This window comes from Microcaecilia unicolor, chromosome 3 (genome assembly GCF_901765095.1).
Source record: "Microcaecilia unicolor chromosome 3, aMicUni1.1, whole genome shotgun sequence".
In the NCBI taxonomy this organism is placed as follows: Eukaryota; Metazoa; Chordata; class Amphibia; order Gymnophiona; family Siphonopidae; genus Microcaecilia; species Microcaecilia unicolor.
Genome location: NC_044033.1, coordinates 236,344,496 through 236,372,426, shown reverse-complemented (window position 1 = coordinate 236,372,426; position 27,931 = coordinate 236,344,496). Strand labels below are relative to the sequence as shown.

At 42.6% G+C, this 27,931-nt stretch overlaps 1 pseudogene; it reads right to left on the bottom strand.

Moving 5' to 3' along the window:
- The window catches only part of LOC115464458, an 86,044-nt pseudogene that overhangs the window by 17,347 nt on the left and 40,766 nt on the right, over positions 1-27,931 (bottom strand).

The window sequence follows — 27,931 nt, the reverse complement described above, 5'->3', positions numbered from 1 at the left end:
AGATGTGGGTACAGTGGGTTTCTGGTGGGTTTTGGAGGGCTCGCTGTTTCCTCCACAAACGTAACAGGGGGTATGGGCCTGGGTCGCCTGTCTGAAGGTGCACTGCACCCACTAAAACTGCTCCAGGGACCTGCATACTGCTGTGATGGACCTATGACATCTGAGGCTGCAATCAATATTTTAAAGGAGTTTTTTGAGGGTGGGAGGGGGTTTAGTGACCACTGGGGGAGTAAAGGGAGGTCATTCCTGATTCTCTCCGGTGGTCATGTGGTCATTTCAGGCACCTTTTTGTGCCTTGGTCGTAAGAAAAACACGACGAGGTAAAGTCGTCCAGTGTTTGTCAGGGACGTCCTTGTTTCTTTCGATTATGAGGAGTCTGAGGACTCCTAGTGTGTAAGCATGCCAAGTCCCGCCTTTGCTATGCCTCTGACATGCCCCCTTGAACTTTGGTGGTCCATGTGACGGAAAGCAGTTGGGAACGTCCAAATCGGATTTCGATTATACTGATTTGGACTACCCTGTGAGAAGGCCGTCCATCTTCCGATTTGTGTCGAAAGATGGGTGTCCTTCTCTTTCGAAATAAGCCGGATTAGTATTGTCCAATGAAACAAGGGCAAGCCTTCACTGAGTCTGAGTTGAGCTGTGATTTTAAAAAAAAAAAAAAAACACACTCGAAAGGTAGGTACTCTTAACACTGCACCTGTGGATAGAAATATGGCACTCTAACCAAGTATCTTACAGCACTGGGCTTCACCTTCCTGCCAAAAAGTTAGAACTTCCAAGGGAGTAAAAGTCCATAGATGTCTCCTTCAAATAAACAGAACCTGCCACCCTCTACTGCCCTTAACATTGTCCAGACAGTCAAGATCTAGCTTCATTTAGTCCAACGCAGCTCTTATATTGAGAAAAAAAAGGGAGCTGAGCCTCCATGAGCCTGGGGATTCCTCTAGCCCTAGTTAGCATGTAAAACCACACTTATATGGCCCTCAAAGAGATAGCCCTGTAGCATTCTTGATCAAACCCCAAGCAAGGCAATATGCTATCCCCTTCTCTAGTAATCTGTATCCAGCTCACCGCCAGCCACCTAACCACCACTGCAACATTCAAAACACGAGATCAGGGCAACTACACAGTCTAGAAACAGAAGATCTTGTCCTACCCTCCACCTCTGGTTCCCGGCACTGCCCTCAAATTCCTTTTGCACTGGAGTCTTGTATATTTTGTCCAGATCCTCCATGAATGTCTGTGCCGCCTCTGAGTTATCAAAAAGATGTGTCTGTCCCTTGTATGTCACCCGTAAGTGGGCCGGGTAGATCACAGCAAATTGGACATGACGTTCAAACAACTGAGAGCACACAGATGAAAAGGAGTGCCGTTGGGCTGACACTCCCACGGAATAGTCCTGGAAGTAATTTTTATTTTCATAAGTCAGTGCTTTACCCCCCCCCCCCCCCTTGAAGGGCATGCAGTATTGCGACTTTATGTGCATAATTAAGTATCTTTGCTATGACCACCCATGGTCTTCCATAAGCCAGTCTCCTAGAGCCCAGCCAGTGAGCTCGTTCTATACGGAGTGGCCCCACGTGGTCAGCAAGTTGTAGCTCCCTCGTGATCCAGGCCTCCAAAAGGCCCAGCAGATCTGCATCTAAAACAGACTCCGGGATTCCAACCAACCGGATATTACTCCTCCTAGAAAGATTCTCCAAATCTTCCAGATGCTTCTGGCAAGTCTCTAAGGACTTCTGTATCTTTGTATGAGAATCCTCCATCACCCAAACTCGATCCTCAAGTTCTCCCGTCAGCTGTTGCTGGCGCGCAATCTCCTGGGTCATCTCCTCAAGTGTCCCCTGTACTTTGCTTAATTTCTCCTCAAGGGGTTGGAATCTTGTATCCAGTATGGCCTCCATAAGAGTAGCTACCTCTGATGCCACTTCAGACACCCACAGGCTAGTGAGAGCCTCCATTTTATCCTCAGATGGTAGAACAGGTTGCTTGTCCAATCGGCTCAATCTAGCCGCCACCTAGCCACCAGAGTATCTCCCCAAAGTGGGCCAGGCTCTTCACACATAGTGCCAAACAGTTCAATAAGCACAAGGATTTGAATCTACTATAAAAGCAAGGCTTTGGGAGAGATCAGTAGGAGAGCCTTCTACCTGCGTCCTCTCTCCAGCATGGAATCTCATGATTCCTTTCAAGACTATTTTATAATGACAGTAGATTCCTATTTCTCAGTAGATTCCTATTTCTCTTTATAGAACACTAGCATAAGCCACCATACACCTACTTACTTTGCAAGTGCAGACATTTATACCAAACATTGAGCTGGTGTAAATGCTTTTGTACCTACACCTAGATTGCAAAGGAACACGTGTAGGTTATAAGATTCTATGTGCAATAGTGTATGACCCGCCTAACCTGCTTCCAAACATCACCTTGCAAAGTACATGCCATTAAATCTTGGTTGTACTTACAGATACTGTTTAGTAAAAAATGGTTCTTTATGCACATATGTGTCCACATGCATGCAAATCACTAGAAAACTGCCATTTGTGTGCATTTATGCCACCCTGTTTGAGTTTGAAGCAAATGTAAAATAAATAAAAACATTTTCCCCCGATTCAGTCAGCGGCAGACTGCATTTTTTTGTCTGCTGCCAATGATAAAACCAAACATTCAATGCTGAGCCCTGTGCAGGCTTCAGCATTGAATTTCCAGTTTTTTTTAAAAACTGGCTAGCGCATGTCCGGTTAATATTCAGACTTAATCAGCCATGGGCTAGGGTGTAAAGATAGGACAGTTGTTTATGTGCTAAACATGGCCAGTTAGCTCAGAATATTGGGAGCTAACTGAACTCCACCCCTGAAACGCCCCTCTAAAGCATCCGACATACATGGCTTCCAATGCGTTGCTAACCAGTCATTTTCAGAGGCAATAACCAGTTAAGTGCCACTAAGAATAACTAGAAAGCCACATACAAGCAAGTTAACTGGTCAAAGACCATTCCCAGCTGGTTAACTTGCTTTGAATATCAGCTGGTTTGAAAACAAAGTGGAAGTATTTTAGCCACAGAACATAAATAAAAAACTACTTACTGTTATCTGCAGATAGTCTTTCTACAGGAAAATGAAAAAGGGAATAATTAGTGAATGCAGGGGCATGGATATTAAAAATGAATTAATAATTCCTACAGGACCCATTCCCCCAAAATGAAAGGTATTCACCTTCTGTCTTACCCTCTCCCCATAAATAAATAACTTAGATTCCATAACCTCTTTCCTGCACCCTCCTAAATCAATGATACTCTTATATAGCATGAAGGTCAGCTCACCCCCTCCATCCCCCAGCACTTAGTAAAATATTATTTGGGTGACATATGAGGTTGCCACTTGCAAGGTACCAAGCGATTGTCATTCCCACCTGCCACTGAGCTACATACATTTCAATTGATGTCCTAGGAAACGTAATAATTTCAGCTATAGTAAAGAGTTAGAAAATTACTCACCAACTTGTGCAGAAAGGTCTTCTACAAAAAACAAAAGAGGAGAGAATCAGTGCACACAAATGAAGGCAATGCCATTAAGAGGGATCTGACAATCCATTCAGAGCTTACTTTCCCAGAAATGAAACAGTAACATAGTAGATGATGGCAGATAAAGACCTGTACGGACTATCCAGTCTGCCCAACAAGATAAACTCATTACATATAGTATGTGATACTTCATATGTATACCTCAGTGGCTTAGCTATGTGGGGCCTGAGGGGGCCTGGGCCCCGTAGATTAGGCCATGGCCCCCTGCCAATGATCCCCTTGAACTCCCCTCCCACCACCAACCCTTCCCCGATGTCGCCACCCGCATCAGATATCTTGTTTTGCTGGTGGGGGTCCCCGAACCCCGCCAGCCAAAGAGAGTCTTCTTCAGCGCTGGAGTAGCGCCTTTGTTCAACTAAGTTCCCTTTGTGATCAGCTGTTTCTGACGCCTTACGCCCTGCTCTGTGCATGTAGCCCCACGCAGTTCTGAATTCCATAACCATTTTTCATCTCCACACCTCCCATGGGAGAGCATTCCAGGTACCTACCACCCTCTTGGTGAAAAAATAGTTCCTGACATTATTCCTGAGTCTGCCCCCTTTCAACCTCAATTCATGTCCTCTAGTTCTACCACCTTCCTGACTCTGGAAAAGGTTTGTTTGCGGATCAATACATGGCAAATATATGAATGCCTGTATCATATCACCCTTGTTTCTCCTTTCCTCCAGGGTATACATGTTAAGGTCAGCAAGTCTCTCCTCATACGTCTTGCAATGCAAATCCAATACCATTTTTGTAGCTTCTTTGAAGCACTTCAAGTCTTTTTACTTGCTTAGCAAGATACGGCTTCAAACTGAACACAATACTCCAAGTGGGGCCTTATCAATGACTTGGAGAGGGCATCAACATCTCCTCTCTTCTGCTGGTTACACCCTCTCTATGCAGCCTAGCATCCTTCTGGTCACGACCAAACTTGTCACATTGTTTTGTCACCTTCAGATCCTCGGACACCATCACCCCAAGGTCCCTCTCCTGAGCTGAGCTTACCAATCTCTCCCCTCCTATCTGGTATATCTCTTTTCGGTTTCTGCACCCCAAGTGTGTCACTCTGCACTTTTTGGCATTTAATTTTAACTACTCCCTCCAGGGTATCCACTCTATTGGCTATCTTTGTGTCATCCACAAAAAAAGCAAACTTTCCTTCTAACCTTTTAGTGATATCTCTCATAAATATATTAAACAGAATCGGCCCCAGCACCAACCACTGAGGCACTCCTCTACTCACTTTCCTCCGGGTTGGATTCCATTTACCATCACCCTCTGTCGCCTGTCGGTCAACCAGTTTCCTATTCAGTTTACCGCTTTGGGTCCTAAGTTCAGCCCTCTCATCTTATTCATGAGTCTTCTGTGAGGGACGATAATCAAAGGCTTTGCTGAAATCCAAGTAGATTATATCTAGCACATGTTTCATCCAGTTCTTTGGTCACCCAGTCAAAGAAGTCAGTAAGATTCTTTCGGCCTCGGATCATGCAACCTGTTGGCTTCTAGAAAGTTTACTATCCTTTCCTTCAGCAGCGACTCCATTATTTTTCCTACCACCAACTTGAGGCTTACCGGCCTGTAGTTTCCCACTTTTTCCCTGTCTCCTCTTTTGTGAAGAGGGACCACATCTGCTCATCTCCAATCCCATGGAACCTCTCTCGTCTCTAAAGATCCATTAATTAAAATCTTAAGAGGTCCCGCCAGGACTTCTCTGAGCTTCCTCAGTATCCTGGGATTTATCCCATTCGGCCCCATAGCTTTTGATCATCTTCAAATTCTCAAGCTGTTATAAAACGCTTACTTCCGTGAACAGCGCAATATCCACTCCATTCCCAGATATTCCCTCAGCAGCCAACTACAGTCCTTCTTCAGGATTTTCTTCCATGAACACCAAAGAGAAGTACTTGTTAGCACATTCACTTTATCTTTATCCTCATCACTCTTTACAATGTATCTTGCCTCTCTCTGCACAAATAATTTGACTTCCTGGTCATCGCTCCTGCACTTTCCTAGGTCATCAGTTCCCACATTTAGCATCATAGCTGGTCCTCCCCAGCAGCATCTAAAATCTTATATGGGTGGTCTGTGAGCTCCACCATCTTCAAACTTAGCAACCAAAATTAGAAAGCTATTCTCAAAGCCCACCAGCCACACAGCTGTCTATATTTCTTTCTAAAATGTATTTATAAAGAGATCACAAAGACCTAATATAAGAAAGATATAGCATTCAGTCCAATTAATATATCCGTAAAAGAAACAGTAAAAATAAAGTTGCCTCCAATGCACCTCTACAGAAGTAAAGATCATAAAATTAAAAAACAAAAAACAAATGTGACTTGGATTTTATGGTGGTCATAGAGATGTGGGACCAAATTCTATATATGGTGCTGAAAAAAATGGGCGCTAACAGCTATCCTAAAAACAGTGCTCTAAGTTGTGCACCTTTTATAGAATAGCATTTAGCGCTGGGATCCGCGCCTAATTTTTAGGTGCGAAGATTTGCACCAATTGAAACCTGGTGTAAATCCTTGAGCCTAAATTAGGAGCCGATCTCTGGAATTTTATAATACTGCTTGCAAATTCTTGGAGTGCTTGTGACTCTCCCATACCCCTCCCATGGCCATGCTCCCTTGCTGGATCCGTGCACAAGAATTTACGTGTACATCTTTATAGGATAGCACCTAGCCAGATGCACGCATAAATTCTAATTCTTGCCAATTAGTCCATATATAGAATCAAGGGGATAATGCATGGAGAACCATGACTGAGATATAGGTATAGCCAGCTATAATATATTCAGAAAGACATGGTAGAAAGAAAGGAAGGAGGAATGGTACTATATGTAAAAATAAGATTAAAGCAAAAGAATAGTAGAACTTCCAAATCAAGGAAGAGGCACTGTAGGTTAATCTGAAAGGAGAGAAATGGCACATCTGGGGTAAATATTCAGCTGGTGGCAGTGAGTGATTTCTTTTTACCTGCCACTGGCTTTATGCCCAGATATTCAATGGCAGGCCACGTACAAGCATCAACAATGAATATCTGGTTATGTGCGGCCAAGCTAGCACTTCACCATTTAAGTGTAAATATTTAGCCCTTAACCAGAGAAGGTAAACTGGACAAAGATAGGACAGCTATTTATTCAGTCATATTTGTTTTGCTTAACTTATCTGGTTAAGGGCTGAATACTGGTATAGTAATATAACATAGTAACAGTTAATTATTATATTATAACGCTCTACCATCAACGTTAAAAGAGACAGCCGATCACAGTCTGTTCAAGAAATCTCTAAAGACCTACCTGTGTGATCGATCTTACTCCGCTCCTGCCTGATCTGCATTCCCTCATTCCTCTCCCCCTCCTCTCTACTCTGTTTGCACCATAATTATTATATTGTACTTTTCCTAAACATTGTAAGCCACATAGAGCCTGCCATGGTGGGATTATGTGGGATATAAATGTTCACAATAAATAAATAAATAAATATTACATATTACATAGTAAATGACGGGCAGATAAAGACCTGTACAGTCCATTTAGTCTTCCCAATAAGATAAACTTATAGCCATTTTCAAGACACAGACCATAGAAGTCTGCCTGGCAGTAGCCTTATTCTCCAACTGCGAAGCTGTCATCGAAGCCTCATTCCCATTACTGGTGTTGTCATCTAATCTCTGCTAAGCTTCTTTGGATCCATTCCTTCTAAACAGCATTCCTTGTATTTATCCACACATTTTTGAATTCCGTTACCATTTTTATCTCCACCATCTCCCGCAGGAGGGCATTCCGCACATCTACCACCCTCTCCATGAAAAGTACTTCCTGACATTATTCATGAGTCAGCCCCCCATACAACCTCAATTCATGTCCCCTAGTTCTATCACCTTCCCATCTTTGGAAAAGGTTTGTTTGTAGATTAATACCTTTCAACTATTTGAATGACTGTATCATATCAACCCTGTCTCTCGTTTCTTTCGGGGTGGAGACGGCACCAGACCTCTTAAGATTTATTTAATAGATCTTTACAGACGGGAGAGTTTTTGCAGGATTGGAGAACAGCGGACGTGGTCCCTCTTCACAGAAGTGGAAACAGAGAAGAAGCTGGAAACTACAGACCGGCAAGTCTCAAGACGGTGGTAGGAAAAATAATGGAGTCGCTGCTGAAAAAAAGGATAATTAACTTTCTAGAAGCCAACGGGTTACAGGACCCGAGGAAACATGGCTTTACCAAAGGAAAATCCTGCCAAACAAATCTCATTGACTTCTTTGACTGGGTGACCAAAGAACTGGATGAAGGACATGCGCTAGATATAATTTATTTGGAAACGAATCTATTTTTTTTATTTCATATTTTCACATATTAATCAAGAATACTCTTGATAAAGAAAAGATACAGAAAAGAAAAATAAGAATATTATCATCACATTACACAATTATACAGAAAATAAGTATTCTTTCTGATGTTCTAGTCCACTATTAGGAGGGAGAACAAGACACAATTCCATGAAATCAGTTCACTTAAATAAGTAAAGGAAATAGAAGAGAAACTAGACCATTCATACTATTCTACGGAGTAGATGAAAATATTGTTACTGGTTGCGCAGGTGGAGACACCACAGTCCTTGAATCTAGAAAGGAGGTTAAATGTGTTGGATCGTAAAATACATATTAACCAAATTAACTTTCAGTACACATTTACAAGGAAAATTCAACCAAAAGAGACTCTCCATTTGTAAAACCCTAGGGCGAAGCTTGAGAAAAAGTTGACGCCGTTTTTTGGGTTGTTCTGGCAACATCTGAAAACATTCTAATCTTATAGTTCATAAAAAGTTCTTCTCTATGACGTAAGAATTGCTTTAATACCCAATCTCGGTCAGGTTGTAGAACAAACGTTACTATTAACGTTGCTAGTGTAGGGGAGGAAGTGAAGGCTGCCTAGAGTTGAAGATTGAGATAGGAATACACATTGCTTGCTGGGGAGGTGGAGGGAGGGGGTAGGGGGGAAATTGGGAGTTGGGTGGGGAGGTGGTTAGAGGGTGTGGGGAGTAACGTATTATGGTGGAGACTTGGATTTGGAGTACCAATAAGGCGGTAGAGAGTCTTGGACATGAGCTGATATCTCTGAGACAAGGGGATGCCTCTTCCGTCAGAAACTGGATAACGAGCAGAAGGGCGGTTTTCCAGATACCAAGAAAGATGAAATTGGACCCATGTCTCCGCCCATCCTGAGAACACTTAACATACTCCTGTAACTGCGGAACCACAGGGAGGGGGGGGGGGAGGGAAGGGAGATTACCAATAAAAGTTTGACACTTGTTTTACTGTTGTATGGTTAAATATTGTTAAATATTGTTAAATATTGATCTGTATTAATGACATTATTGTGATGTTCCATATTTTGAGGTGTCAATAAAATAACTGAAACATAACGTTGCTAGTTTAATGCCCTGCTCATCCTCTTCAATCAATTGCGTGAGATTTAAGATATCAAAGGAGACATCACCTCCTTCCACAATAGGTTGACTAGTATCTTTCTTTTTATACAGTAACATGTAATATATCTTGGAAACAGGCGGGCATGCTTGTTCAGGAATCTTCAATATCTCCTGTAAATATTTTTTAAAGGTAATAAGAGGAGCTATTGCTGGCATTTTGGGAAAACTTATCAAATGTAGAGTGTTAGATCTCTGATTCCAAGTTTTCAATTTTGTATTGCAAAAGTTTATTTTCTTTCATGAGACTCATATGAGCTTGCTGAAGATTATCTATTTTACCCATATTAGATTCAATATTTTTTCAACAGTTAAAACTTTTGTTTCCAACACAGTTATTTTTTCTAAAGGAGCCTTAGAACATTGGCTCACTGAGATCAGTTTTTGTGATAAGGAAATTTCCAGTCTCAAAAGAACTTCCCATATAGTATCAAGAGTGACCTTTTGAGGTTTTTCAAGCAAATAGGACTCACCGAGAGCTGCAATTTCAATCTCCTTCCCTTCCAAGGGCTGTACCTCTCCTGCCGCTTTGGTGTCCAGCAAAACGCTGGCTCCTGTCTCCTGGCTGGAAAGTGCTGGTGCTCCATCACCGTGACCTGCCCCCGCAGAAAGAAGCCCTCCTGGAGCGTCATCGCACAGGTTCTCCACTGCACGTCGCGGGTCCAACGTCGGCATAGGTGGTGGACTCCGAAGATCGGGGCTTAATGAGGTGTCAGTCTCAAGCTGGAATAGTGGGTCACCTCCCACCGCTCCCTCCAGCGGCGAGGAATCTTGTCCTAAAAAATGTCCAGCTGCAGTAAAGCAGTCCATCGGTCCGACCTTCGGCATAGCAGGTGTTGCCGGGCCAACATGCTGCTTACCCCTCCTCTTAGGCACTGAGGGATGAAGAAACGCTTTCAAAAACAATTGAGGTAGGAGAGAGAGAGAGAAGCTTCCTGCGTTCTCTTCAAAATGCCATCTTCCTCTCCTGCCAAACAAATCTTATTGACTTCTTTGACTGGGTGACCAAAGAACTGGATGAAGGACGTGCGCTAGAAGTAATCTACTTGAACTTCAGCAAAGCCTTTGATACTGTCCCCCAACGAAGACTAGTGAATAAGCTGAAAGGGGTTGAACTTAGGACCGAAAGTGGTGAACTGGAAAAGAAACTGGCTGACCAACAGGTGGCAGAGAGTGGTGGTAAATGGAATCCCATCGTAGGAAAGAAAGGTGAGCAGTGGAGTTCCTCAGGGGTTGGTGTTGAGGCCTATTTTGTTTAATATATTTGTGGGAGATATTGCTGAAGGGTTGGAAGGAAAGGTGTGCCTTTTTGCGGATGACACGAAAATAGCCAATAGATGGATACCCTGGAGGGAGTAGAAACGATGTGAAGGGATCTTCGAACCTTAGAAGAATGGTCGAGGGTCTGGCAGTTAAAATTTAATGCCAAGAAGTGTAGAGTGATTTACTTGGGGTGCAGAACCCCAAAAGAGAGATACCGAATAGGAGGGGAGAAATTAGTAAGCTCGATTCAGGAGACAGACCTTAAGGTGTTGGTGTCTGACAATCTGAAGGTGAAGAAACAATGCAACAAGGCGACAACTGTGGCCAGAAGGATGCTAGGTTGCATAGAGAGGGGCATAACCAGCAGAAGAAAGGAGGTGTTGATGCCCCTTTACAAGTCGTTGGTGAGGCCCCACTTGAAGTATTGTGTTCAGTTTTGGAGGTCGTATCTTGCTAAAGATGTAAAAAAAAAACCTGGAAGCGGTGCAAAGAAAAGCGACAAAAATGGTATGGGATTTGCATTGCAAACCGTACGAGGAGAGACTTGCTGACTTGAACACGTATACCTTGGAGGAAAGGAGAAACAGGGGTGACATGAAAGGTATTAATCCGCAAACGAACCTTTTCCGGAGACGGGAAAGCGGTAGAACTAGAGGACATGAATTGAGATTGAAAGGGGGGCAGACTCAAGACTAATGCCAGGAAGTATTTTTTAACAGAGAGGGTGGTGGCTATGTGGAATGCCCTCCCCCAGGAGGTGGTGGAGATAAAAATGGTAATGAAATTCAAACATGCATGGGATAAACACAAAGGAATCCTCTTTAGAAGGAATGGTTCCGTGGAATCTTAGTGAAGATTGGGGGGCGACACCGGTAATTGGGAAACAAAATGGGAGCTGGGCAGGACTTCTATGCCCTGTTTGTGACTGAATAGATAGGGATGGACTGCAGTGTAAATTTTAAGGGGCTTTGACGTTAGCTTCAGAACTTAGTACAAGAACAGTGCTGGGCAGACTTCTATGGTCTGTGCCCTGAGAAAGGCAAGGACAAATTTAACTTGGGTATACATATAAAGTATCTTGTTGGGCAGACTTATTATGACTCCTCTCCGAACCGCCCTCAAAATAGCCAGTTTCCATTTTCTCAGTTAGAGAGAATATTTCAGCAGAACTATCTAGATAAGTGCCATTACATATCCCCAGTTAGCCAGCCAACTGAGCGTGATTTAACATGTTGGAGCTTCTCCTACCTGGTTAAATGGATTTACATTGAGATGGTATACAGACCTCCCTCACAAGAAGAAATAGACAAAGATTTAATTGAAGATATTCACAGTATAGCTGTGAAGGGGGAAGTACTACTAATAGGTGATTTCAATAGGCCAGATTTTGATAGGGGGATCTCTATTGTGGGGTTTTCTAGAAGTAGGGAGATCCTGGAAGTTCTACAAAGAGAACTATTGCAGGAACTGATAATAGAACCCATGAGGGAAGGGGGATACTGAACTTAGTACTTATGAATGGGGACAGCGTTTCTGATGTAGTGGGTGACCCTGTGACATCCAGTGATCACCAGAAGATATGGTTCAGTATTAGGACATGGGGAGAGATTATTCATTCAAAACCAAGTAACCCAGGCATCAAGAGAACTAACTTTTATTAATATGAAGGATTGCTTCAAGTTGTTGTTAGCTGGGTGGGAACATCTGGGAGAAGTAGAAAAGCAGTGGGCAAAACTGAAAGGACCTATTTTAAAGGGCAATGAGCTGTTTCTTGGGAAATTAAATAAAAGGAAAAGGCAACTACTATGGTTTTTAAAAGAAGTAATTTAAAAGATAAGGAAAAGAGGTTTAGCCTTCATAAACTCAGGAGATTGCAGAAAGAGGAAGGCAGGTGATAATATCTGGAAAAGCTAAGAAAAGCTGGGAAACTAGTCAGGAAAGCAAGATGCACATGGAAGAAAAAAATAGTCAATACAGTAAAATAGGTGGTTGGGGGGTGGTGGTACAAGAAATGTTTTAGATATGTTAGTGATAGGAGGAAGTGCCAAAGTGGCATTGTAAGGATCAAGGGGAGGAATATGTAGAAGGTGATAAGGAGAAGGCAGAATTGCTTAACAAACATTTCTGTTCTGTGTTCACAAATGAAAGACTGGGAATAGGCCTGCAGAAGCAAACACAGATATGAATAGACGTGAGGTAGACCTCTATTGGTTTTTCAAAGAATGTGTTCATGAGGGTCTAGCCAAATTAAAAGTAGACAAAGCAATGGAGCCAGACAACATACATCTGAGGGTATTGAAGGAACTTAAGATATGGTGGCTCCACTGTCTGACCTTTTCAATGCTTCTTTAGAGTTGGAGTTGTCCCAGAGGACTGGAAAAGGACAAATGTACTTCTTCTCCACCAAAGTGCAAGTAAGGAAAAGGTCAGTAAGCACAGGCAGGTTAGTTTGATCTCTGTGGTGAGTAAATTAATGGAAATACTACTAACACAGAGGATAGTGGGCCTCCCTAAGCCCAGTTTCTAGTGATGTTTTCCTGGTTGTTTATGCTTATCTGCTTAAGGTCTATTGAACAAGAACAGCTGGTAAAGGGACAGGCCCAGAGGAAGCAGAGCTGGGAACTTTGCATTTTGTGATAACTTTAATTGATCCAAAATAAGAAGAATTACCCAATGATACCAATCTCCCTGAACTCCGAAGACCACACCAGAGCCTTCCACACCCAGCAGGAACAGAAACATTCAGAAGACATTTATAAAATTATAACATATGGAGATAAATTTAAAAACTACTTACTCTTATCTGCTGTAAGCATTTCTACAAGAAGACAGAAATGGGAAGAATTAGTGCATGCGACAATACTGACACTGGAACCCACACATGGAGCCCCAATTTAGAAGGAATATAGAAACCAGAATTGGCACATCCAAGTTATATTGTCTATCTGGTAGTATTTTAGAACAGTATCTGCCAACAGAGAGCCTGTTCCAACATATTTGCAGGAATGCACTTGTATATGTGGTAGCACATCACATTATAAAACCTTATCTACAGTATTGCACACAAAGTCCATCGTATTTAAGTCATGTTACCAAGGGGTCTTTTACTAACAATTAGCTCAAGTTATCTTCAGAAGGGCCCATTTTATTCATATAGTTCCTGCTGCAGATAACTCAAACTAAACTTTAGTAAAAGATCCCTCCCACCAAGTGATTCTCACACCTATCAGTACCCAGCCACTTTTATTTCTATTTCTTTCAGCTATAGTAAATAATTATAAAATTACTTACCATTATCTGCAGAAAGGCTTTCTACAAGAAAACAAAGGAGAGAAGAATTAGTGCATAAAGAGACATTGATAATCCAGGGATGGTAATCATTCCTTAAGGACTTACTCCTTACTATGTGCCTCAGCCCTTTCCCCACAAATAACCTAGCTTCCAGGTCCTCCCTCCTGTACTTTCCTATGTCATTGGTTCCCACATTTATCACTACAGTTGCCTTCTCCCCAGCAATGTCTAAAATCTTATGCAGGTGGCATGTGAGCTCCACCATCTTCAAACCAAATCTGTCCTCACACCCACCAGCCACACAGCTGTCTATGGGCTCCTTATACAAAGCAGCACTACCAATTAGTATGCACTGGGATGTGAGAGGTAAAGCACCAAAATAATTTAAGAACATTCACAAAATAGCTCTTTAGCATCAATATATTCTGAGGAATGTTAAGAAACTGTACATTTTTAGAGGAATGACATTCTTCAAATTTTCTAGCCCTAACAAAATAAGAATAGCAATAGACTGATGGTCCATCTAGCTCAATGTCCTGCTTCAACAGCGGCAGAATCTCAGAGAATAGCAAGATTCCATGCAGAATCCCAAAACGCCATGCTACAAATCAAGACAAAATACAAAAGGATAGGCAGGAGAATAGCATGTACTTCAAAAACAGACCAAAGAACACCCAAAATAAGTAATAACTTTTATTGATTAGTCTTAATGATGACTCGACATGGTACCATGTTTCGGCACAGATGTACCTGCTTCAGGAGTCTACATGAACAGGAATATGATGGCGATTTTAACTGACACCCTGATGGTTACACTAGATATTAATTCACTTTATACTAACATCCCACAATTAAAGCAACACTGAAACAGACCCTATGTGCAAGAAAGGACCATAGATGAATTCCAATCATTTAATTCTTACATGTGCAACTCTTGCATTGGACTAAGAACTATTCTGTTTCCAAGACGCATTCTACCAACAGGTAAAAGGGACAACAATGAGGGCCACCATGGCCCCTGACCTGGCAAATTTATATGTTGCCAATTTTGAACATGTATATTTGGAACATCATCCTTTCAAAGACCACATTAAAATATTTAAGAGATACATCAATGACATATTCATTTTGTGGCATGGCAATAGTAACACCCTAGAATCCTTTTACAACTGGCTAAATACTCAAGATGTGAATCTGAAGATCCAATATACTTCTAATGAAATAAATTTCCTCAACTTAATAAAAAGTATCAGTTTACAACTACGATTTATAAAAAAAAAAAACAACAGATCAAGATGCTTTTTTACATTACACAAGTTATCACAATACCAGCCTCAAGAAGAATCTGCCATTATGCCAGTTTCTCTGGTTGAGAAGGATTTGTTCTAATTTTGAAGACTTCACCATACAGCAAACATGCCAGAAAGATTTCTTTGCAGAGGATATACATTAAAATATATCTCCGCGGGTTATGAGCTAGCACAAGCAAAGGATAGACAGGAACTTTTACAAACAAGAACTACACCAGATATTGTCTGAACCCTCAAATTTTCATTTTAGCCCATCAAAACAGGGGATCATATGTTGCCATTGGCATGTTCTGGAGAACCACAAATGCTTCAAACATTAAAAAAAAACTTGTGGTTGCATATTCCAGAAAAGAAAAACCTAAAATAGAAGTTTGTTCCCTCTACTCTACCAGAATTTGGAAAGTGGATTAACAAAAATATTTTGGGGCATTAAAAATGTGAACATTGCAGTGTATGACATGCATGGGAAACATCTGCCTTTATATACCCCACAACACAAAACACATATGTACTGAGTCATACATCTAACTGCAATTCTACTCAAGTATTATATATCATTCAATGCCCATGCCATCTGTTATATATTGGAAAGACAAATAGGATGATCAAGACTCTCATAATAGAACATTGTAGTTGTATCAATCAGAATATTGTGAGTGCACCCAAAGTAACACCTTGGAACACAGCTAACCACTCAGTGGATGATCTGAAGTTCTTGGTCTATAAGATTTTCACACCCAACTGGAGAAGAGGCAACCTAGACAACTTACTATTTTGAGAAGAACAGAAACTTATATATGAATTCAATACAGTCGTTCCCTTTGGAATTACACAGAGATGGATCTCCGCCCCTTTCTCTGAGAAACATTTTTTTCAGAAAGTGCTTAAGCAATAATAGTGTATTTTTAAATTATAGACTTTTTAAATTTTTAAATTTAAGCACGCAATTCTGGAATATACTACCACGCAACTTGAAAACAATCCACGAACTAACCAACTTCCGCAAACTACTGAAGACTCATCTCTTCGATAAAATTTACTGCAAGGAGCAATACACATGAAGTCCACACTCACTATTCCAGAAATACACCAATACATTCTTTTCTGAACTCTAATCCCCCGTAATCTCATCACACTTAAACCTTCACTCACAGAAAATGTTATACCAAATGTTCTTTTGCTAAGGTTTTATCACCCTACCAATTTCCAGTTGTCTCTTTCCATTGTTCTTTTCCTTGACCTATTCCCTAACGACACCTTGACTTTGTCTCGCTTAACTTCTCACAATGGAATCCATAACTGATTGTAACAAACTGCATTTCCATTATTTACAATGTATTGTAAGCCACACTGAGCCCGCAAATAGGTGGGAAAATGTGGGATACAAATGCAATAAAATAAATAAATAGACATGTGTAGCTGCAGTTTGTTCACGAACTCACAGGTCATTTTTAAAAAATACACTATATCAGAATATGCTAAACCGATAACAGCGTTGCTTCTTATCTACAGACATGAGCAGCTCGTAGTTAGCTCGCAAACTCGATGGTCTCTTTCTTAAACAAATACTATATTCAGATCTTTTAGAAAATGCAGAACTAATACTAGTGTAGATTATTATTTACAAACATGGGCAGTTACAGTTTGCTCAAAAATACACTGCATTCAGTATTCTTTTTAATATACAAAACCACACTATATTCAGTATATTCATACACCTGGTTTATATTATATAATATATATACACACCACACACACACACATATGTAGCATTTAACCTTTATAATATTATGGTTCCATTAATTCTGCAGAAAACAATAAAGAAGCAACACTGGGCCTTCAGGATTGAGATAATTGATGTCCTTTTTATTCTTAAAATGACCCGACACGGGCTGTGCTTCGGCGCACAAACACCTGCCTCAGGGGTCAGAAAGTTCTTATTGTTATTTTCATGGAATTTGCAATTGACCAGTCAGGATATAGTGCCTATAACGTAGTCAGTATCCGCAATTGGCAGTTTTTGCACCATCGTTTTTCTGACTATGCGGATATCGACTACAGAATTATTTTTTAGTGCACCTACAAAAAATGCCTTCTTTTTTTTTGCCGAAAACGGACGTGGGGCAAAATGAAAATTGCTGCGTGTCCATTTTGGGTCTGAGACCTTACTGCAAGCCATTGACTTAGCGGTAAGGTCTCACGTGATAACCGGGCGGTAATGGTCTATGCGCGTCAAATGCCACTTGATGCACGTAGCTGCCGTGTGCCATAAAATAAAAAATATTTTTCAGACTCGCATAGCGGATGCATGCCAAAATTGAAATTACCACAAGGGCCATACGGTAACCGGGCAGTAACTCCAATTTGGACCCACGTTGGGCGTGCATAGGCGTCTACACGGATTAGTAAAAGGGCCCCTTAGCATTTTAGACTTTGAAGATAGGCTGAAGTGTGATTTTCCACCACTGAAGACAGATTCAATTGTAACTGTCATTTTTATGAAAAAATAACAATCAGAGGTTAGTTGTTTCTTTTTTTACATTCATATACACATGTACTCTCTAGGTTTTGGTTTCCATCATATTTATCCCTAATGTTTCAGTTTTTACAATTATTTACTCATTATTTATTCCATATTTGTATTGTTGATTACTTGTGCTTCACAATATATTTGTTACCACATTTTTAAGACTCTTTTAATGTCCTTGTGACTCTGGGCAAGTCACTTAACCCTCCCTTGCCCCTGGTACAAAATAAGTACCTGAATATATGTAAACCGCTTTGAATATAGTTGCAAAAACCTCAGAAAGGCGGTATATCAAGTCCCATTTCCCTTTATTGTTGTTATATTACATTTGTGTAGTTTTTTGGTTGCTTATTTGTGTTCATGTAGACTCCTGAGGCAGGCATGTTTGTGCCGAAACATGATACCGTGTGGAGTCATCATTAAGAGTCATCACTTCACATTGGGTATACCTTGGTCTGTTTTTGAAGTGCCTGATCTAGCTCCCACTCCTGTCTTCTGCAGTGCACTTCCTCATGGGATTTTCAGTGTTCTCTCCACTCCTCTGTTGTTGTTTTTTTTTTTTTTTGCATGAGAATAGCATAACAATCAATAACCAGTAGACCATGCTAATTGCAATAAACAGAGACATAATAGGAAAAAGACAAAAATAAAAATATTATCCTGGAGTTCTTCTCCACTATAACTGATGCCATTAACACTCAAAAGATTGCCTGAACAGCCAAGTTTTCAAGGCTTTTTTAAAATCTTAAAACTGAAGCCTCCATCCTCAGGTCCAACAACACGTATTCCAAAGAGAAGATGCTGCAATGCTAAAAGCTTTCTTACTTGAGGAATAATACCAAAATCTGGAACAAGAAGGAACAACAAAAATGTAACCCCAAGATTGTCATTCTTTGCCCACATACAAGAATTTGGATGTGTCCCTCCTCAAGTACTCTGCTCTGATTTGCTAACTTGGAGAACATCTCATCTGAAAAATTTACCAAGTGTACAAGGCAACTTAAAGAGAATGCTGAACTCGACTGGCTGCAGAGGAAACATCTGGGAATGGAGTGTATACTGCGCCGTTTATGGAAGAAAGTTTATAAACAGCTTGAGAATCTGAAGGTGGACAAAGCTATGGGGCCAGATGGGACACATCCTAGGATACTGAGGGAGCACAGAGAGGGCCTGGCGGACCTCTTAAAGATTTATTTAATATATCTTTAGAAACGGGACAGGTACCATGAGATTGGAGATGAGCAGATGTGGTCCTTCTCCACAAAAGTGGAAACAGGGAAGAAGTGGGAAACTACAGACCGGTAAGTCTCACATCAGTGGTAGAAAAAATAAGGAGTTGCTGCTGAAAGAAAGGGATAGTTAACTTTCTAGAGGCTGACGGGTTACAGGACCCGAGGCAACATGACTTTACCAAAGGAAAATCCTGCCAAACAAAACTTATTGACTTCTTTGACTGGTTGACCAAAGGACTGGATGAAGGACTTGCGCTAGATGTAATCTACTTGGACTTCAGCAAAGCCTTTGATAGGGTCCCCCACAGAAGACTCGTGAATAAGCTGAAAGGGTTGAACTTAGGACTGAAAGTAGTGAACTGGATAGGAAACATGGTTGACCAACAGATGACAGAGGGTGGTGGTAAATGGAATCCGCACGGAGGAAAGGAAGGTGAGCAGTGGAGTTCCTCATGTGGTTGTGTGCTGGAGACTAGTCTGTTTAATATATTGGTGGGGCGATATTGCTGAAGGACTGGAAGGAAAGGTTTGCCTTTTTGTGGATGCCACAAGATAGCCAATAGAGTGTATACCTTGGAGGGAGTAGAAATGATGAGAAGGGATCTCCGAACATTAGAAGAATGGTCGAGGGTCTGCCAGTTAAAATTTATTGCGAGCCAAAAATGCACATAGGCAATGGTTATTGATACCAAAACCCACCACAAGTGCAACACCAAAAAAATACATTGTATTCTGCCTTACTCTTCTCAAGGAAATAGAGTTTCTAATATTATTAAAAAATATTGGCCAATTTAAATTACATTCACAACTAATAGAGAGACCCTCAATTTCCTTTACAAGAGCAAAAATGTAGGAGAAATGTTATCTGTATTTCAAGAGATAGAACTAAACTCGGAGCGGGGGTGGGGGGAAACAGTAAATGCCAGCAATGCACCTATTGCGTTCACGCTATGGAAGTACAGTATGTACTTAATCCTAGGGGCACAGAAGAGGTATCATTTGTATAATCACACAGATTGCAACACTGCCCAGGTAATATATGCAATACAGTGCCCATGCCAGAAATGGTATATAGGGCAAACTAAGCGCAAGGTAAAACAGAGAATAGCGAAACATCTGAGTAACATCAGGGTCTCAAACAAGAAGCGCCACTAGTGGAGCACTGGGCCACTCATAATCACACAGAGATGGAATTACAATACGGGGTGTTGTCTCAAGTGCATCTACAATGGTGAGGGGACATATCAACGGTACTGATCCCAAAGAACAGAGATTATATTCGAATGTGACACGGTTCACCCCAAGGGGTTGAACAAGGCAATAGACTGGCTAGAATAGGCAGATTGGCAACAAGAGATGGCCTATAGGAAACATGATAATGGAATCTTGGGACATTTAAACTCAGAAGTAACAGAGCATGCGTTGGTGTTACGGAAGCGGGAGGGGACTGGGTTATGGACTTCCTTCCCTATGATGACTGAATAATTGTTTAGCAGTAAGATACTTCAGTAGAGCGATATAGGTTAGAGAAACAGATCTGAAAAATTTCAATGAGAGAAGCTAACACACTATATATAAAAAATGTTTTATTTTAGCAAGTTCTCCTGAAGATGCCGTATTGGGCGAAACAAAAACTTGCGTTGGGAACAGCAAACAATCTGAATGACAGAATAAAAGAGTTGGGGAGCACAGAAATTTAATGGCAAACGGCGAACACCACATGGGAGTACACTGAACTCTGCAGAGAGATTGGATATCAGGACTGTTCACGTGTAACAAGATAAGAGAAATACAAATGTTACATTTAATCTGATTAGAGTCTTATATGAACTGTTACAATATCTAGCAGAGCAAGCGGTTGGGACAGGTAGGGTTCAGTGCAATGATGTTTGGATATTGCGGTGTTCTAAGCCTAAGCCGTCATGACTGGTGAATTGGCATCACAATATATACTGAGTACAAAAATTTTTTTTAAATAAATATTCATACAAAAAATGTTTTATGTCATAACGGCAAACAGAAATTGATTTAGAAGCAGCATTGGTATTAATTTGTTAACATTAGTTAAAATTTAATGCCAAGAAGTGTAGAGTGATGCACTCGGGGTGTTGGTGTCTGAGGATCTAAAGGTGAAGAAACAACGCGAGAAGGTGACGGCCATGGCCATAAGGATGCTAGGCTGCATAGAGAGGGTATAACCAGCAGAAGAAAGGAGGTGTTGATGCCCCTCTGCAAGTCGTTGATGAGGCCCCACTTGGAGTACTGTGTTTGGTTTGGAGGCCGTATCTTGCTAAAGATAAAAAAAGACTGGAAGTGGTGCCAAGATTGGTGAGGCAAGACTTCCCTTGGCTGAACCCATGCAGACTCTGTCCCATTAAACCATAATGGGCAAGACTTATGAAGTGTTATTATTTCAGCAGCTCCTTGTGACTCTGGGCAAGTCACTTAACCCTCCATTGCCCCATGTAAGCCGCATTGAGCCTGCCATGATGGGAAAGCGCGGGGTACAAATGTAACAAAAAAAATACCTAGAAAAATACTTACTCTTATCTGCAGTGAGCATTTCTATAAGAGAAACAAAAGCGGAAGAATCAGTGATATAGCATTACTGGCACTAGAACATACATATATATGATAACCAGCTTTTCCACTGCACATACTAAAATGTTGTGTATTGTGCAAGAGGTCCAGGCAAATCACCAAGTGATCTTCACACCCACCAGCCACCCAGCTGAGCCCTGATATTCAATGCTGGGCTGTTTCTAGTGACCGGCACTGAATATCCAGGAATTATTTGGTGCTAAAATGTTAACCAGCTATGCCGATATTCAGCACTACCAGTTAACATTTTAGCAGTCAAAGATAGGCTTGATATTTAAGTGGCCTATTTTGACCGCTCAACATAGCTGGTTTGGTGCTAAATATCTGCACCCAACTGGCTATGTCACCTGATATAGCCGGTTAGCGGCTACAGGTAGAATTGGGGGTTACTGAGGATGGGCAGACTGCATGGGTCATATGGCCTTTATCTGCCCTCATGTTTCTATATTTTATAGCATTTTATAAGATACACATGTAAGTATGACTCCTGCACACGCTCTGTCCATCCTGTGCCCCTGTGTATACCAACCCTGCAAATATTCATTATGCAAGATAAGTTCATATTTACAGAATAGCATTTAGGTGGAATTTTGGCACATACACACATATGTGTGCAGATATATGCCAGGTGTGTGTGTGTGTAGGTGCCTGTGTTATACAATTGCCCTTCAAGTACTCTTCACATTCACCATCCACCCAGCTATCAACATTTCTAACAATTGACTCAGGAACTGGAATAGTTTCAATCACAGTAAATAATTATAAAATTACTCACCGTTATCAGCAGAAAGCTTTTCTACAAGAAAACAAAAGAGGAAAAAATCAGTGCACACAAACAGGGGTTTAGAATATTCCTTTGGTACTTACTCCCCAGGGACAAAATGCATTCACCTTGTACCTTGGTCCTTTCTCTGCAATTTGGCTTCCAGATCTTACCGCATCTTCCTATGTCATTGGTGCCCATATGTACCACACCAGCAGACTCCTCCCCACTAGTCCTTAGGATCTTATCTAGGTAACACATGAGATCATCACCTTCAACACAGGGGCGTAGCTACGGGCGGGCCCAGGCCCATCCAATCTCGGCTCAGGGCCTGCCCACCCAAGCGCGGTTCCCACATCCAGTGCTTTTTTTGTGACGGTACGCGCCAGTACAAGCGTACCATCACCTTTTTTGTGCGATCCGGCTCACTTGCCCGCGCCCTTCCGTTCGTGCACCCAGCTGTGCTCTCTGTCTTACAAAACTTTTGTTTACCCGAAGTCGCGGCGAACCTCGCAGTGAAGGCAGCAGGCAGGCAGGCTCACCTCCTCGTCGCTCGCTTCGCTTCCCTTCCCACTCAGCATGTCCCGCCCTCGCGGAAAGGAAATTACATCAGAGAAGGGCGGGACGTGCTAAAAGGGAAGGGAAGCGAGCAACGAGGAGGCGAGCCTGCCTGCCTGCCTGCTGCCTTCACTGCCGGTTCACCGTGACTACAGTAAACGAAAGTTTTGTAACGCAGGGAGCAGAGCCGGGTGCACGAACGGAGTGAGCGAGCAGGTGAGGGCGGGCAGGTGGGGCTGGGGTGAGTCAGTGGACATGGAAGGGAGCAGGAGGGGAGAGGAGAATCGCTGGACATGGAGTGGCGAGGAGGGGAAGGGAGAGGGGAGAGAGCAGAGGAGAATCGCTGGACATGGATGGAAGGGGAGGACAGGGGAGAGAGGATAAACATTTTGGACATGGATTGGATAGGAGAGGAGGGCAGGGGAGAGAGGAGAGTTGCTGGACATGGATGGAGGGGAAGGCAGGGGAGAGAGGAGAGTTGCTGGACATGGATGGAGGGGAAGGCAGGGGAGAGAGGAGAGTTGCTGGACATGGATGGAGGGGAAGGCAGTGGAGAGAGGAGAGTTGTTGGATATGGATGGAGGGAAGGGCAGGGGAGAGAGGAGAGTTGCTGGACATGGATGCAGGGTAGTGTAGGGGAGAGAGGAGAGTTGCTGGATATGGATGGAGGGAAGGGCAGGGGAGAGAGGAGAGTTGCTGGATATGGATGGAGGGGAGGGCAGGGGGAGAGAGGAGAGTTGCTGGATATGGATGGAGGGCAGGGCAGGGGAGAGAGGAGAGTTGCTAGACATGGATGGAGGGCAGGGCAGGGGAGAGAGGAGAGTTGCTGGACATGGATGGGAGGGCAGGGCAGGGGAGAGAGGAGAGTTGCTGGACATGGATGCAGGGTAGTGTAGGGAGAGAGGAGAGTTGCTGGATATGGATGGAGGGCAGGGCAGGGGAGAGAGGAGAATTGCTGGATATGGATGGAGGGGAGGGCAGGGGGGAGAGAGGAGAGTTGCTGAACATGGATGGAGGGGAGGGCAGGGGGGAGAGAGGAGAGTTGCTGGACATGGATGGAGGGGAGGGCAGGGGAGAGAGGAGAGTTGTTGGACATGGAGTGAGGGAAGGGCAGGGGAGAGAAGAGAGTTGCTGGATGGAAGGAGGGAAGGGCAGGGGAGAGAGGAGAGTTGCTGGACATGGATGGAGGGGAGGGCAGGGGAGAGAGGAGAGTTGTTGGACATGGATGGAGGGGAGGGCAGGGGAGAGAGGAGAATTGCTAGATATGGATGGAGGGGAGGGCAGGGAAGAGAGGAGAGTTGCTGGAAATGGATGCAGGGGAGAGAGGAGAGTTGCTTTACATGGGTTGGAGGGGAGGGCAGGGAAGAGAGGAGAGTTGCTGGACATGGATGCAGGGGAGAGAGGAGAGTTGCTGGACATGGATGCAGGGGAGGGCAGGGGAGAGAGGAGAGTTGCTGGATATGGATGGGTGAGGGCAGGGGAGAGAGGAGAGTTGCTGGACATGGATGCAGGGGAGGGCAGGGGAGAGAGGAGAGTTGCTGGATATGGATGGGTGAGGGCAGGGGAGAGAGGAGAGTTGCTGGATATGGATGGGTGAGGGCAGGGGAGAGAGGAGAGTTGCTGCCAGGGTTGACTACTGCGAGAAAAGGTTGGAGATACAGATCAGCAAGCAGCTGCCCAGCACCACAGGACCAGATAATAAAATTTTAAATACATATATATTTTTTAACATCATCATGTAATTTTTTAAAAATTAAGCTAGCTGGGCACTATTAAAACTTATTGTTGGGAATTTCTGGGTGGGGTAAGCACTTCACTGCCAGTGCCTAGGACAAAAAAATATATATTTAAAATATACCTTTTTTTGCCCTAGGCAGTGAAGAGCCCACCCCCACCCAGAAGCCCACCACCGTGACCAGCCAGCGTTTTGATTACTCTTGTAATCAAAATGATGGCTCTGGTCTGGTGGTGGGCTACTGGATAGGCCATGGTGGGAGGGGGTAGACTGTTCACTGCCTAGGGCAAAAAAAAAAAAAAAAAAGATGGATTTAGTATCTCTTTTGCCCTGGCCTAGGCAATGAGGAGCCCATCCCCACCCAGTAAGTATGTGGTTTATGTTGATGCAGGGCAGCTGTTGGGTAGAATACTTAGAAATCCATCACAAAGAGAATTCTAAGGCATTATTTTGTAATGTCCCAAGAAACACTACATATATATATACATATATATATAGATAGATAGATATAGATAGATAGTGCCCACCTATATATATATATATATATATATATATATATATATATATATATAGTGCCCACCCATATTAGCTCTGGGCCCAGCCAAAACGTCAGGTCTGGCTATGCCACTGCTTCAACACTAGACAGACAATCGTCATGCCCGCCAATGACCCAGCTACTTACATTTCTACTGATTGACCTAGAAAGTGGAATAATTTCAGACACAATAAATAATTATACAATTACTTACCAACATTTGCAGAAAGATTTTCTAGAAGAAAAGAAGAGAGAATTAGTAAATAATAGTTTAATAGCTTACAGTATTTGATATACCACTCTTCAAAAATGGCCAGAATGGTGTACAACAAAAACAAGAAAAGAGAATAACGCCAATATGTAAAGGAAAGATATATGCAAACCAAACACTCAGATATAACCATCCTCTAATATTGCATCAAACACCATCAGCCAATCCTTACAGTATTCAGGTCACTGTTTCTTGCCAACCCCTAGAAACCACCGGCACCAAATGCCTGGAGGAAAAATTGAGTCTTAAGTTTGTCTTAAATTCTCTAGTGAGAATTCCTCTCACAAATCTTGGGGAAGTTGATTCCATAAATGTGGGGTCTGCCAAAAAAAGGTGCTGCCTCGAGTGACAGGGAGGTGGGCCTGTTGTGTATTGGGAAGGGCCAACAGGGCAGTATTAGCTGACCATAAGGCCCAGGAAGGACAATGAGACCGCAATAAGGAAGCCAAATAAGCTGGTTTACCTCCATGCAGAGCCTTAGGAGTCAAAAGCAGAATTTTATATAATGGCCTAAACTCCACAGGCAGCCAATGGTAATGGACATAAAGAGGTGTAACATGCGCTCTCCAACCAACCCCTCCGAACAACCTAATACTGGAATTTTGCAATGTTCACAACCATTTCAGTAAGTAACAAGCAAATTGCAGATAGACCATGTTCCCGTAGTCTAACTCTGAAATAACCAATGCATGCAGAAAAACATGAAGAGTAGCATTATCAAATTTGAGCTGGCTAACCTAAATTTCCATAAAGCATAAATGCCAGACTGAACCTCCCTTGAAAGCTGTTGTTCGAATCTCAACTGGGAGTCCAAAATAACCCCCAAATAATGAAAAGAATCACACAGCTTAATCCTACCTTCCAAAAATTGCGGAATGACCGATGGACTTACTAGGTGACCAGTTAGCCAGCATGCTCTTGATTTATCCACATTTAGTATCAAACCGTTCGCAAAGACAGTGATATTAAGAAGGATCTGAAAACTCCTCCAGAATTTACTCCTCAGAGATGAAATGCATTCACCATGTATCTAAGCTGTCTCCTCACAAATAATCTAACTTCCAGAACCAACGTTTTGCACCTTTCTATGTCTTTGGTATTTACATGTACCATGACAGCAGACTCTTCCCCACCAGTCTTTAAAATTCTATCTTGATGACTACCCAAAGGCACTCTGGAGATTACAGAGAGCAGTGCTTGCTAAAGATGAGGACAGAACACTATGTTGTAGCTCTCTGCGTTTCAAAGGATTAAGTGTCATAGATCCGATATACTTCTTTCTGTGGTACAACCAAAGTGGTTTACATTTTTACTATATGCAGATACTTTCTCTGTCCCTAGAGGGGTCACAATCTAAGTTTTTGTACCTGAGCAATGGAATGTTAAGCAACTTGGCCAGAGCTGGAGGAGGGAATTGAATTCAGTTCCTCAGGTTTGCAGGCAATTGAACTAACCATTAGGCTACTCCTCCCCTCCATTAGAGGCCAACTATAAGTTGGCAATGGAGTTTGCTTTTGCATGGAGCTGGTGTAACTAATGACTTATGAAACGGGTACTGTATGTCTGTTTGCTGACAATAGGAGCTAATCCAGTTGGCCACCCAGTTGGCCACCCAGTTGGGTGTTTGGATTTACCTGTGCATATCCTTTCTAAAATCTGCCTCCTCATCAACCAGCTCACACTTATCCACATGTTTAGTCAAACCTAGCAGATTGGTAAGCCAAGACTTTCCTTCTCTAACTCCATGTTGGCTTTGTCCCAGTAGACCATGACTATCTATGTATTCCAGTAATTTTCTCTTCATAATAGTTTCAGTCATTTAGCCTGACACTGCCATCAGGATCATCAGTCTGTAGTTTCCCAGATTACCCAGGAAAGTGGGTACAGAAGCCACACTACCTCTCCCACTGTCCCCATTGACTATGTTTCCCAGCTACGCTGGTTAAAAGGTCAATGGAATACAAAGAGCTGGAAATGTGACATTTGTTCCCCGGCAGAAGCAGAGTTGGACTCTCTGCAGTAAGGATAATTTAACTGGGTCAGTATAAGAATTACCTAACAAAATCACTCTACTTGAACTCCAGAGGTCACACCAGCACCCCCTACACCAGATAGGAGACATTTGATAGACATTTATAAACAGGAAATAATAACAGAAGCTGTTTCAGCCACAGAAAATAAATGGAAAACTACTTACTTTTATCTGCAGTAAGCATTTCTACAAGAGAATAAACGTGTGAAGAATCAGCGAATGCAGAAACATTAACATTAATTTGATTAGCTTATTCCCCACAAATGACTGCCCACCCAATCTTGGCTCAGGCCCACCAAGCTGCAGCACCATACTGCTGTCTTCCCCCCTGTCCTCCATGGCATACTGTCATCAGCACTCTGGTCTCTGAACCTTTTCCCTCCCCAGTGTTGGTACAGGTGTCCTTACCACCTGCAGCAATTCATTCTCGCTGCTTGCTCCGGCCGAGCAGGCTTCCATCTGCCGTGTTCCACCAGACAGGAAACAGCAATGATGTCAGCGAAGGCGGGGCATGGCAGATGGAAGTCTGTGGGGCCGGTGCAAGCAGCGAGAATGAATCACTGCAGGCGCCAAGGACTCCTATACCGACATAGGGGAGGGAAGGAGTTCAGAGACAGGAGCGCAGGTGCCGGGAAGCCGCAGAGGAGAGGGAGAAGATGTAGGGTAGGTGAAAAAAAACCCTCTTGTGTTCTTAAAAAATAGTTCCAGGAAGATATTTGTGGTGTATGGTTGGGGGGGGGGGGGGGGGC